Below are 15,059 nucleotides of genomic sequence, written 5' to 3'. Positions count from 1 at the left end.
AAGAATACTTTCCTGGAAACACTACATTTTAATAGTACTTGTGATTATGCCATAAAAAGTTTTTTGTGTGTGTACTGTCAGTCAACACCTAGGAAATGTCATTAAATATAAAACTTTATTTTTTTGTATCAAGAATGAAATAAGACTGTTCACCATATTAAAGAATAAAGGAGAGTTTATATTTTATAATTGCTGTCTAAATTTTAATAAGATGAAATTCAAATGCTCTCAGTCTGAGAGTATTGTTTGAAAAAAAAAATAGTATGCCTAATTGATCTCCCTTTAGGGGAACTCAGTAAAACCGGTGTAAGAGATCAAAGCCTAAGTGATTCATTCATTATAATTTTAATAAATGTGTGGATCTGTTTTTTATTTTAAGTACAGTATAGTGCAATAATGAAATGAAATTTGCAGATAAAAGAATTGCAGATGCTCTTTTATCAAATTGCTGTTTTGGAAAGGCACCAACAAAATGATGTTTTAAGTTTGATTTTCTGTTCTGGCTTGCATTTGAACTCTTTCTCATTAAAGTTCTAGCAACACAATTGCCTTTTCTAGGAAAACTACTTATCCTATTTTTTTTCTTTTTTTAATGAGTCTACCATTGTGCATATGTGGGTTGGAAACATATGGAGGCAATAAACTTGATTTGAGCTTTACTCTGTTTAGTACACAAAGCATTCATTCAGCCCTGAAGATATGCTAAAACAAAACACAAAACCTATTCATCCACCAAATAGGAACAGACATTATAATCCTCTTTCACCCTCATCGCACTTTCCGCTGCTCTCTTGGCTGTAAACTCTTGCATCTTTGTAAGATTCAACTCTAGTGCTCTGTGCCCTACTTTAAAATTATAACTTATACCTAGCCTAATATGTATCAGAAGCTAGGCCTTCGTCTCATATGGAAGCAGAAAAATGGAGAAGTAATTGAGTGGTAGATACTATGTGGTTTTTAAAATAATTTCTCATCTTTTGTAAATAATTACCATTTTTTACATTGTTTAATTTTTTATAGGAAACTAACAAAACAAATCGAGTTTACAGAATTAAGGTGATATTGGAATTAAAGATAGGAAATTGAAAAAATATATATCTTTTCTCTGTTAACTTATACTTCCTTCCTCTTTTTTTTTTTTTTTTTTTTTTTTTTACTATCCTAGTCATCTGATCCTCAACCACAGAGATCCATTTTCAGGATCCTTTTATCTCTTTCTAGAACCACTTGCACGATCTTTCCATACTTTACTGTTTTTGTCTATAAATTATTGGATAATGTTACCTACCTCAAGGAATGTTAGGATTAAATTTAAAAATCCATTCTTTTGAACAAAATCTTCTTAGCTTTTGCTGTAGGTTGAGTATTATTGTTGGTACCAGGGATAGAGCCTTGAAAAGACAAAGCCTTGTTTTTGTGGATATATTCAGATGAGAAGGCAGGTGATAAAGAAATCAGTAGGGATTTTATATAATGTAATATGACGTCAGAAAATGGCAAATGCTATGAAGAAAATGAGAGCAGGATGAAGGCATACAGTCTATAAAGAGAGTTGGTATTTAGGTAGTGATCAGGTTAGCTTTCTGAGAAGGTGGCATTTGAGCAGACACAAGAAAGAAACATGCCGTTATCTGGGGCAAAACGCTCCATGCGAGTGCAACAGACCTAAGCTGGGAGTGTGCTTGAGGGTTTAAAGAAGAGCCTGTAGGCCAGAGGGGTTAACACGGAGAAGTGGCGTCCAGAGGGGACAGTTGACCCTGTAACTGGAGGTAAATTGCATAGAGCCTGACAGACCACAGTAGAAACTCTGAATTTTATCTAACTTCAGCAGGAAACCACCAAATCATTTGAAAAAGGGAGTGGAATGATTTTTGTTTTAATCACTGCAGAGAGAACAGATTGTAGGTGCACAGGGAGGGGGAATAGAGGAACCATCGTACTGACCAGAGGTGATGCGAACTAGGGTGGGAGTAAAGGAGATGAGCAGATCTGGTGAATATTTTGAAGGAAGAACTGAGAACTTTGCTGGTGGATTGTACTGTAGGATAAGGATGAAAGAAAGATCTAAGTTGTTTGATCTGAGTATCTGGATGACTGGAGAAGTCATTTACTGAAAGGAGGAAGTCTGGGGAAGGAGTACCTAGCATGATGCTTTCGCAATGGAGATGTTTGCAATTCTCTAATCCTTCACTATCATAAAAATACACTCACTTCTTCTAAAGGGTAAACTCAGACAAGGTAGGAGACATGTTTGTCAATAGCACTGTTGACTGTCTGCTCTGTATAGCACATAGTATGAACTCAATAAATATTTACCAAATAACTTAATGAATAAGTGAGAGTGATTATTGTGGGCCAATAACGACAAAGTAAAATGGGTTATTTAATGAGCTAGGGAGTGTCTGCCTTCCTTCCACAATGCTTGAGTATCATGCTAGCACATCCCACAGAGGAGGAACACCAGTGATGGGGAATCTAGACAGTGTCCTAGGCTGCGGGAGTGACATTTGAATCTTATTCAGGTTGAAGCAGTTAGAAGAATTTGCAGTACAGCAATTATAATATTAATGTAAATCTGCTTTACATATTTTTTTTTTCAACAAGATACCAGAATCTTAGTCTCTTAGTTTTAATATTTCAGGAATACCTTGCGATCATTTCTAGTCAAAACATATTTTTATTTACTTATCAAGTACTTAGTACATTATAAGAACTGTGCTTAACAATGGGCTGAATGCATTTCATTCATTCATTTCTATAATTTGTAAATATATGTTGAAATGACACAGCACTATGTGTGCAAAACAAGGTCTCTGTTTTGAAGGGGTTCACGTTGTGGTGGGTTTGTGAACTGCTACAAAAACTTTAAAATTTTTGGAAATATCGTTTATTTACCTACAAAATAGTGAAGTATGTTTTTATCATGAATACCAATTTACTGTGTTTTATTTTCTAATCATATCATAAGTAGCTTGTTAACAGAGCATTTAAATGTGTGCCAGGCATATTCTAAGTACTCTATAACATATCTTCAAGCAATCATATGTATGTAATAGCATTCTTCTATGCTGTGTCTGGCCCAAGTTCTTTCTTGAAGACCTGTTAGAACCAAGCATAATAAGAGTGGAATGTGGTCCATTTTCTCTGAATTATTAACCCTATATCATTTGTGAATAAATGAATACAGATCCTTTTAGCATGTCCATTAATGTTAAAGGCAGTTTGAATGTGAATAATTTTTTTCTTGGATGCTACAGGAGAAATAGCTCCTATATTTCAACATCCTATTTGCAATGACATTCTTGTTAACACAAGGGCTCTTCATTTTGGAATGAGAACATTTAAACATAGCTGAAATGTATCTGACATTATTGTTTTATGTAATTATGATGTTTTGGTGGAGGAAAAGTTTATTAGACATCAATTTTATCTCCTCCTAATAAATTTTTTGAAATTTTTGGATTGAATGACTGATTTGAACAGTTAGCATTGTAGTTTATGGTCAGGATTAAGTAAAGGACGCATAATTCCCCAAACTGGAAAGATTCTTTGGTGTAAACAACCTTCATTTTGTCTGTTACTTACAATTATTGAAATTGACTGTATTTATATTTTCCAGACTAAACCTGGCTTTTCTGAAGAGCAAATTCCTTTCGTTCTCTCTTTAGAATTCTTTTCATCTAAAAATTTAGGAATCTTCATGACACTTTGAAATACAACTATATATAAGTGATTCATACTATTAAGAAAGTATATTTCTTGTATATTGATTTTTAAATTTTTCTAAATTAAAGTGATCTAAATGAAATTTTTCCACATTAAATGTTTAAAACCTGGAGGTATTTCATTGGGAAAAGTATGGTCGCAAAATTTAATTAAAAGAGTTTTAAAAAATTGTACATTCAAAGAAAATGTGATGACTTTCTATTCATAATATACAAAGTGATAATATAATGCAGATATTTTACTGCAACTTTTTAAACTCCAAGAGCCGTAAAAATGAAAGAGAAAAAAATCATCAAGGACTCATTTTCCTCCTTAATGCATCCTACAGCGTAATTATGACAGAGCTGTGCTAGCCAGCAGATCTGAAGTTCCCATGTAAGCTTCCCTATTCATGATGCTCGCTTCCCACTTCCTAGTATCCTGTAGGTATCATCTGCTTGGTAAATCATAGGTCATGTGCAGAATCCTAATGTCAAGGGAACATGTGAGATATGGTCTTTAACTTTACAGTCTCCATCATAGTAGGAAGTAATAGAGACAGAGGTTAGTGTTGCTGTGTTAAGTCTGAGCTCAATGAGTTACTCAGGGGTCTGTTTTTAAAAAAGTCTTATGCACGGTTTCCTAATCTATGAATTAGGAGTGATTTTTAAGATTATTTTTTCTAGCACTAGAATCCTGAACTCTTTTGACTAGATGAAGGTGACCAGAAGCTAAGTAAATGCAGAACTAAGATGTGAACTCAGGTTTTCTGGCTTTTATTCCAAGGTTCTTTTTCATTGTCCCTGCTGCCTTTGACATGAATTAAATATATGATTAATAAATACCTATGAACATACAAACATAAATACACACACACACACGTACATTTATGTCACTTTAAAACTTACCTTGTGAAAACTCAAGATGATTCATCTCATTTGGTGAAGGGAAGTTAAGCTCATCCTCCCTTACCTCACCCGAGCTCACCAATTTCCATCTAGGCTTTTCCTGGAAGAAGATGTTAGATTATAGATAACATTAAGTGAATATTCTTTAAGAAGGGTACAACACATTTGTAGCATTGTGTCCCAAAGTACGCATTTACAAAATAAATTATTTCTCCCCCTTCCCTACAAATTGCCCATTCATACTCTTCCTGGAGAATCGATTGATTGATTTCCTGTCTTCATTTTATTCATGGGAGCTCAATATTTCTAAGATACCTCCTTGAAGAACCCACTCGCTATTCAGTATCAAAGTCATGCACACTCCACATAGCCAAGACCCACCCTCTGTATATGATATGACAAACTTATTCATTAATGTCTGGACTTCAGAGACCGTAGCTTATTTAAATACTTTACTAAAATCGTCTGCATGCTTTACAAAGCACGATCCTTCCTACCATGAGAGAGTGGGTCTGAGTGACAGCATGGAGGTTAAAGCATTCGGTGCATTCCTCCAAAGCCTTTGCCAAGTCACCCAGGAATTATTACTGTGAATTCTGATCTGGCCTATTCCGTAAAAAGCTAGGACTTGTCTGTAGTTGCATTTATCTTAGACTGAAAGATAAACTACTAGATGGAATGCAGCATTTATTTAAAATCCACTGGCAATTTCCCAGGTCTTCCCATTTTCAGATGCAGCTCTCTTAGTTCTGGGCCCCTCTGAATTCTTATCTTTTCTCTGCCACTGATTTGTGGCATAATCTTGGGGTAGTTATTACTCTCTGGATCTCTGTCCTCATCTAGAAAATGAGAAGGTGGGACTAGGTGATCCATAGATTCCTTTCAACTTGACAGTAGATTAGTTCTCTGTTTAGGCCCTTTTTGTCAGCCTCTGCAGAAATACAACTGTCCTCCAAATTAATAGTGACATTTTGATTGACAGCTTCAGCCCCAGTATCAATGTTCACACCAATGTATTTTTTTTCTTAAAATGATCTTTTGTATTCAAGATTATTACCCAGTATTTCTTTTGAACTGGGCACAAATACTGTTGTTCTTCAAGCTTGAGTGACTTTAATATTTAAAACTAAAAACCACATTGAGAATGGATTTTGAAGAAAAGAATAAAAGGCCCAGTCTAACTGTGCCACTGTTCATATTTGATTACCAAATGCAGTTCAGATTATTTTGCATCCTGTGCTTACTGTAGCTTTCACAAAGTTAATTTTGCATTGTTGCTCTTACAATAATCTAAAGCTCCATTTTGAATTTAGACTTTTAAGAACTCAGATGTGTACTACATGTGCAATTCATATTATCTATAACTTTGGCAGTTATATTCAAATATTTATTGAGCATTCCCCAGATGCATGGCACTGCGATAGTACAGTCTCAGTAGTGAACTGCATCAAAATTAGAAATCCTTTTTATGAAACATACAGTTTAAAAATAATTTCTCTAAGTGGGATGAGTTTTGTTTTGAAATAGATAATAGATATAAGCTAAGATAAGCTGTGCCTCTTTGGGTGTGCTCTCTCCCATAGATAAAATCTTGATGAACTCTGATAATGTGAAAACCTGGAAGCTTTTGACTAGATAATCAAGTAGAGTTGGGAAATTTGAATGTAGGTGACTTCCAAATTGAAGTCTCTGTTTTTTCTTATAATGAATGAAATAAAATTGACATTTAGCTTTTGTGCAGTTTATTAAATTTAGTGTGTGTGTGTGTATGTTTATTAGTGAAGATTGGTAGTTAAGAGTACAGGTTTTGACCTGCTAAGAATAGTAAGAGTACAGACTGCCTTGGTTCAACCACTTATTAACTTTAACTGTGGCGGTGGACCAGTTAAACTTCTCTAAGTCTCAGTCTTCTCGCAATGTTGTCTCGCAGTACAGACAATGAGAATCTCGACCTTGAAAGGTTGTGGTAATGAGATGCTTAGAATCATGTCTGGCCCAGAGGAAGAACTTGGTAAACAAAACCTAAACCTATTTTTTTGGTTTTTGCATATGTATTTTGGGAATTGAAGTGGGTGTTCTTGCCGGATTAGTTAAAATAGGGAGGGTAGGAAGATAGAAAGGCATTGAAGGTTAATATATATATATATACCACTTAGAGAACAAGATTCAAAAAGTTCTCGGGGTTCCCTTTTTCAGCATAATCATGAACCTTTCCACTTACAATTAAATGACAGAGAGCAGAGACAGGATTTTCCATATGTAATTGTTGCTGTGAAGAATCTGTAAATAGCGTGTTGAGAAATTTACAGTGTTCCATAAAACGGTCTATGGAGCAAATTTTGTTATGTAGAATCTATTACTATACTAGTATTCCACTTATATTGTATTTTACCAGGAATGAGAGATATTTTAATATGAGCTGTGTGTATGCTTACGACATTAAAAGTGAGACTGACAAAGAACTTTGATGTAATCTGAGAATTTGAAGGAGCCGTGGCAAGTTGGGGAATTAAGCTCTTGTTAATAGAATAAAGTTAGACTGAAAAAATTTTGATCACTAACTAATGAAGAAAACCTATGAAGGATTGATTTAATGAACATAGAAAAAAAGATCTATGGATCAAAGGGAACTTCGATCTGAAGATGAAGAAACAAGTTGACACTAAGCTTTGTAATTCGTAAAAAATCTTAGACTAGCAGGAAGAACACTGCATTACCCATGTCAGTGTGAGTACATCATGAATTACTTGCACTTCCATTTCCATTGAGCAGTATGGAGGACTTAGGTAATATTTTGTTTATGGACTCTTCCAATCTAAATGTTCAATTACTATGTCCCCTTGTCAACAATTGCTATCTATTTTCTCCCATAACTGTCATTTGCCTCCCCCCCCTTAAAAAGGCAGTCGTTCCTAATATGTGTATATTTCACATATTTTTTCTGTTCAGGTGAAATCTGTTTTATTCTGGTCCTTATATGTCCTGTATATTTTAGTGTTTTGTGTGTGTTATTTTAGAAATCACTAGAGAAGGCTTGGTCCATGTGGCTTTTGATCATAAGAAATTTTTGTCATTCTGTAAAATCAAGCACCTGGTAAATTCTGTTTGGGGTTTCTGTTCCTATAGTGCTGTCAGAAATTTAGTTGCGTTTAACATGGCATGCTGTATTGACTCACCTGCTTTTACTAATAGCCTATTCTTTTAATAGTCATCCATATAAACTTCTGATCCCCATGCTTCTAAAGAAACGTGAATAATTTCTATGCTACATGGAAAAAAAAGCTGTAGTAAGGAAACAAACAGAGTTGTTCCTAGATGAACATACTATACACAAGCAGAATTGAAGGAGAGGAGAAGTATATTGAATTTCTTTCTTATTAAACCATCTTCCTGATTTTCATTATAACTTCTCCCTAATCCTCATGGGGACTTCCCTGATTTCTTTCAGGTTCTGCCAACAGCTTATTTTCATAATAGGTAAAATTCTGGTTATAGTGAGCTGTGCTTTTATAAGCCCTAAACCAATTTTGAAGCCCTCAGATTCACTGACTTACCAGTCAATATTTTCTGTTATCTGCCTACTGTGTGCTGTGTGAAGAGTCTCAGTCTTTTAAAGCCCTTTCATGTATGGCTAAAGAAAATCTTTGAGGGCAGACTGCTTGAGTTTTAATCATGAGTTTGAGATGACTACTTGCTACTTGCTATTTGTTTAACCTTGGACAAGGTTAGTCAACTTCTGTAAGCCTCAGTTTCTCTTTTATAAAATACAGATAGTGCTCATATCTACTTCACTGGTTAGGTTTGGTGAATAAATGAGACCACATGTAAATAAAATTAGTAGCCTTGCTAGCTAGCATTTGGATCTGTTTATCTATCTGCTTATCTATCTGCTTATCTATCTATCTATCTATCTATCTATCTATCTATCTATCATCTACCTACCTACCTACCTACCTACCTACCTACCTACCTACCGATCTATCTATCTATCTATCTATCTAATCATCCTTCTAACCACCCACCCACCCATCTACCTATCTGTATCTATCTGTCTAACCAAACCGTCATATTGATGGATATTTGACATTGGGTCTTCCTCACAGTGAATACTCAGTGATCATTATTTGGTTAAAAGATTGGATTCAGATGTTGAAAAATTTGTGATTTTAAGTATACAGAATAAGAGTTGACTCGCTTGATGAGGAGAACTTTGTGAATGAAAATAGCAATAACGTTCTCTCTCTTTCATTGGATTAATTCAGCCAATGGATCCTTATGAAATGGAAAGAAGCCAGGCAGCTTCTGGTCTCATCCTCCCTTATCTTGAATTAAGTTATAGATTTTTTTTGCATTTCACCACTTTTAATTTTCAATATATAACATTCATTATGCCAACCAATACTAATAAACACCAGAGATTTGTTTCTGACATTCCAGCATTCTGATTAGCAGGGAGTAGGTTATGGATCTTGATATACAGAAAACAGAATAAACTCTAGTTGTCTCCTTTGGAATGTGGGCTTCCTATTAGATCACCACCTGACTGTCCCTGAACTGACACCTGATTGAAATGCTATAGCTGAACCTAAAAATGTCTTTTTTCTTTTTTGTGAAACATATATACAAAAAAGGCAATAAATTTCAAAGCACACTACAACAGTTTGTTGCAGAACGGATTTCAGAGTTTGATACAGGTTACAATTCCACAATTTAAGGTTTTTATTTCTAGCTGCTCTAAGATGCTGGAGACTAAAAGAAATATCAATATAATGACTCAGCACTCATACTTATTTGTTAAAGCCTACCTTCTCTATATAACTCTATCACCTTTGATCTTTCTCCCACTGTTTAGTAAATTATGTATTTTTGACTAAAGGATTTACATATGCACACTCTTGATCTAGATTTTCCATTTTTAGCCAATTATGTTATAAACAAAAATAGATAAAATGCCGGAAAATGGTAGAAATGCCAGCACAACCACCTCATGGGGAAGCATTTCTAATAGGGTCTTTTATTGAAACTGAAGTTATGAGAATGGAATGAACAATAAAAAGCTTGTATTGAATTGGGCCTTTTAATAGCTTGTATTGTAAAAGCTGTTTTTATCTCAGAGGAATGTGCCCCTTGAATTGCATTCCCAAGAAATTAGAGAATTTGTTTTATGGAAACTTAGTGCATATTTAATGCCAAACTGTTTTCTGCTCCTGTTGTTTAAGTCTTACTCCTTCAAGTACAAAGGCCTCATTGACATGTGGAAAAAGTTTGCTCATAATGGGGAATATGGGAAGATGTGGAGCAGTGTTCCAGAGGATAGGCAAAGCATTACTATAGGAGTGAAGATATGTTGAAAGGTAAATTATTCTGCTGAGAGATTATTGTTCAGTAGCTATCACACTACTGCCCTGGGGTTGAGTAGATTCTCAAGATCATACACCAGAAAGCTGGTTTTCCTGTGCTTCCTGTTATTAGCTCACTATTTGCACAAGCATTCTTTTCAGTGTGATGTTGCATTGGCATCTTTCTTTCCCCCTTTAGGTATAAGCTATTTAGGAGATTAATTTTGCAGAAAATGGGGGATAGCAAAAAAGAATATCCCATTCACCTCAATGTTTAAAAACGTAGATATCTTGGATGTGTCTCAACAATCACATTCAGTAAGTATGTGAGGTAAGGATAGCTTTGTCTATTTCAGAGTTAGAAAAGGAAATCACAGAAAAGCTTGATAGTTTACTCAGGACAACAAGCAAACTGCCGTAATTTTTTTAGAGAGAAAAAGCTAAGTCTGTCTTGTTCACGACTGTATTCTAGTTTCTAGCATAATGCACACAGCAAATGAGCCTAAAAATAATTTGAGGAAGGAAGGAAGAAAGGGAGAGAGGGAGTAAGGAAGTGCGGGAAAGAAGATACGAATGATTTCAGAGCCAGAATACAGGTCAAATTCTATCAGATTCCCCAAATTGCATCTTCTCCATATCGTTCTCTGTTATGTACAGTTATTCTTATCCCAGAGGTAAAAGACAAGGATTTGAGAAATATTGGGGTGTCATCGTGGGCAAGCTTGTTTTTTGTGGGATTCTTGGAACCTTCACCAGCATATGAGTAGTAGATCTGAGGAAACACTGGCAGGAGAAAGAGAAATTTAGAAGAATGTTGACTTACAGAGTTGGGAGAGTCAAAATCATATTCCTGTTTAATAGGATGCAAGGATGCATAAGACTGCAGATCCAAATTGGAAAGGTGTTAAGAATTGAGAAGGAGAGGTAAGGGAAGTTGAATGTATTTCTTTTCTTGATGATAGAAACAAAAACTCTTAGTCACTCAGGCTCCTCTCTGTGCTCTGTAGAGCAAATAACATTCGATGAATATTTTTCCCTATGTGGTAAAGAATTCAAAAGAACATTTAAACTACTCACTACTTTATTTTGAAACTAGATCAAAAGAAGAGCTAAACATTTTGTAAGCCACATGGTCATTAACTTTCATTGCCATTTATGTGTGTGTATGGGGAATTTGCAAAGTGATAGTTTAAATGATTTTTTTTTAACTTTTTCTAAAAATTAAATTCTTAGCAATAGATTTCAAAGACATGCTTAAAAAATAAGAAAGGCCACAAAACAGGAAAAAAACAGACTTGTATCCTAATAATGGACTTGTATCCTGAATGTAGAAAGTGCTCTTACAACTCAAAAATAAAACAACAAAGTACAAAAATGATCAAAATATTTGAGCAAACCATTCTCTAAAGAAGATATACAGGGCGGGCCGCGGTGGCTCAGCGGGCAAAGTGCTTGCCTGCTATGCCGGAGGACCTCGGTTCGATTCCCGGCCCCAGCCCATGTAACAAAAACGGAGAAACAAAATACAATAAAACAAGAAAATGTTTAAAAAGATGTTTCCCTTTCTTCCTCCCTTCTATCCTTCCTTCCTTCTCTCTGTCTTTCCTTTAAAAAAAAAAAAAAAGAAGATATACAGATGGCAAATAAGCACTGAAAAGGTGATCCACATTATTAGTTATTAGAAAAAATGTAAATTAAAACCACAGTGAGAAACCATTACACCTTTATTAGAATGACTAATGTTAAAAAAAACAATCAACAAAAAACTGGCAATATCAAGCATTGGCAAGGAGCACCTGAAACTCATGTATTGCTGATAGGAATGAGAATTTATAACATGACGTTAGAAAAGAGTTTGACATTTTCTGATAACATCAAACATACTATTCAGCAATTCTACTCCTAAGTATTTAGCAAATAAATGAAAACATGTGCCTCCACCACCAAAAAGTACATGAAAAATCTGTACCTAATGTTTATAGCGGATTTATACCTAATAACTAAAATCTAGAAACAACTCAAATGTCTATCAATGATGAATGAACTGAGTATCTCCATACAATCCAGTCATTCTTCAATGGAGAGAACAAAATACAATAAATGCAACAATATGGATGAACTTTAAATGATTTATGCTAAGTGAAAGAAGCCAATTCAAAGCCTACATACTGTGCTTGCTGTGGCAGCACATATACTAAAATTGGAACAATACAGAGAAGATTAGCATGGCCCCTGCACAAGGATGACATGCAAATTCATGAAGTGCTCCATAATTTTTTTTTTTTTAAAAGCAAAAATCTCCCCCCCCCAAAAAATTTAAAAAGCCTACATACTGGGTGCATGGGTGATTCAGTAGTAGAATGCTCACCTTCCATGAGGGAGACCAAGGTTTGATTCCTGGACCATTCACCGTCCCCCCCGCAAAAAAAAAAAGCATACATACTGTATAGTCCATTTATATGATGATAAGAAAAGATGAAACTTATGGGAACAGAAAACAATTGCTGGTTGCCATGTCCCTGGGACAATGATGGGAATGGTTTATGTCTGTATTGTACTGGTGGTTACATGACTATAAGTGTTTGTCAAAATTCATAGAACTGTACGCCTTAAAAGGATGTTTTTTTCTATATGTAAATTATGCCTCAAAAATAACCTTAGCAGTAACATTCCCACTCAGATATAGAATGTGCTCATAAAAATGAGATGAATGCATATATTGCATGCTTTTCGAAAAATAAAGTCTCTCTTCTGTCCACAGAAAATATCTGCAGACATTAAATGGAAGACTGAGTAAATTTCAAAATACTCTTACTAAGATGTTTAATTCTTACTGACTATAGTAGTTAGGTTCAGGTGTTAACTTGGCTATGTGTTGGTGCCCAGTTGTGCTGTGGTCTTAAATCATCAGCATGTGAAATTCATCTATGGCCGACTACATCTACAGTCAGCTGAGGGGAATGCCTTCTGCAATGAGTGACATTTTATTTAATTAGTTGGAGGCTTAAAAGAGAGCAGTCAGAACAGAGTTCAGCCCAGCCCAGCCCAGCTTGGCTCAACTCGGCTCAGAGCTCAGAGCCAGCTCAGATCCAAACATTTGGAGATGCAGAAAGAAATCACCCCAGGGAAACCTATGTGAACCCAGAAGCTGGGAGGGGAGGTCAGTAGACACTCTTGTGTCTTCCCATGTGACCAAGAAAGCCAGAGGAAAGCCAACTGTCTCTCCTCTGAAGAACTCTAAATTTTTAACTAAATAAATCCCCTTATTAAAGCCAGTCTATTTCTGGTAAATTGCATCCCAGCAGTATTAGCAAACTAAAACACCGACCATCTGTCCAATTAGGAAAAATTAGCATGATTTTCTAATATCTAAAAATACTGAATCCACCCCCCCCAAAAAAAAATAGAAGAGAAAATCCTGATGATCTGACTTTTAAAAAAGGAAAAATCTAAGAGAGAGAAAAGGTAGGAAAAATGGTAAATAAGAGAAGGAAATGGAAAGATAAGGGAAGAGTAGAAAGCTGGGGCAACAGAAATATTAATGATAATATATGTATGTTATTATACCACTATGATAAAAGGTTTACAAGGATAAGCTATTTAATCCTCACAACAACCTAATGGCATAGATACTGTCATTATTCCCATTTTACAGAAGGGAAAACCAAGGTTTAGTTCAGAATACATAGACAGCCTTACATAGCTTAATTAATGGGGCATAGCATTCTCAAATCAGGGGCAGCTGATGCTAAAACCTGTGCCCAGATTGCCTGCATGGAGCATTATGGCAAAATACTCTGAGACTTCAATGAATGATCTCATTGTTTAAAAATAAGACATGTTTGCATTCATTTATATATGATAAGAGTTATAAGAAAGTAAACAGAAGGGGGAATATGGAGCTGTTAAAGGCAGATTTACCTCTTCTTGGTTTGGTTTAAATCTGACACATCCTGCCATTCATTTTCCTGAGGATCCTCTACTTGGTGAGAGCCTTTTGACTTGGCATTCTTGTTTAATTGTCCACTTTGTCATAATCAAAAAAAAAAAAAACAAAAAACATGAAAGCACATAGTTTTCCTTGTTATATGTCCTTTTGGGAGAAAATAAATGTAAATAGTCCCTGTCAAAAGTTTGTATTATTTCGAGATGGATACTTTATCAGAAGAATTGATAAATGGAGACCAGCCTCAAAATTAAAATGAATGATCATTAATTAAGTCCAATCGTGATATGCCACAGGATATGCATTCCTATGGCATGCTAAACTGTTAGGAACGCAGATGACAATCATGTGATTGTCCTGCCTAGTTTATTTTTATTAGGGGAATATTGGAGTTTCCCCTGCCCTTTTGAAAGACTCCATATCATACAAAACACTGTTGCATCAGAACTATCTGATTCTTGAGTGGACCTCACTAGTGTACAAACATTTTAATATTAGATATCTGGGTTTAGGCTTATGGATTTTATGAATTGAATAGAATATAGTGAACTTGGCCTAGAAAATCAATCTATTTTGATTTCTTGCAAAAGTTACGTGCTAAGGAACCATTTAAGTGATGTCTGGAAGAGTAAGTACATATTTTGTAATGTTCTGTAATTCTGCAGCTGTAATTCTGCAGCTGCCACAACTGGACAGGGACCAATTGGGGTTAATGGTCTTTGGCTTGAATAGCTCTACTTAGCTATCCATTAATCCAGAAAGAAATGCCCAGATCCTAGATTATTATTGATTCCTTGACAAACTCCTCCAACCAACCAAACAGCATATAGTCCCAAATAACACTGGACATAAGGCATCCTCTCTCAGAAGTTGTCTTAAGTGTGTTCACACAAATTGAATGTGCAGTGGGGAGATGCTTCAGTGGTAATGAAGACTGGACTTTGGACCTCTCAGTAAAATTCCTATTTCCTAACAAAAACTTAAGGCATGCACGAATGTTATGATTCATTTGGTCCATTATTTTGCTTTAAGTTTGTATCAGTGTCTTTTGGGAGCATTAGTTGCTCAAAATATGTCACTACACATTCCAGTTCCAGAATGTGGGAGACAGGGGAGCGTTAATGATAAATTAGCCTGAAGTGATTCCAGGTAATAAGGGAG

At 35.3% G+C, this 15,059-nt stretch overlaps 1 protein-coding gene and 1 non-coding gene across 18 annotated transcripts in view; both read left to right on the top strand.

The window, feature by feature from the left end:
- The window catches only part of NRXN1 (neurexin 1), a 1,149,661-nt gene that overhangs the window by 26,807 nt on the left and 1,107,795 nt on the right, over window positions 1–15,059 (top strand). The window lies entirely within an intron of this gene.
- Window positions 12,123–12,229, top strand: LOC143661844 (U6 spliceosomal RNA). The gene has a single exon (XR_013164882.1). It is a non-coding gene; the product is annotated as a U6 spliceosomal RNA (small nuclear RNA).

Source organism: Tamandua tetradactyla, chromosome 17 (assembly GCF_023851605.1).
Source record: "Tamandua tetradactyla isolate mTamTet1 chromosome 17, mTamTet1.pri, whole genome shotgun sequence".
In the NCBI taxonomy this organism is placed as follows: domain Eukaryota; kingdom Metazoa; phylum Chordata; class Mammalia; order Pilosa; family Myrmecophagidae; genus Tamandua; species Tamandua tetradactyla.
Note: the sequence above shows the minus strand (reverse complement) of the source record. Positions and strands in the feature narration are given on the sequence as shown.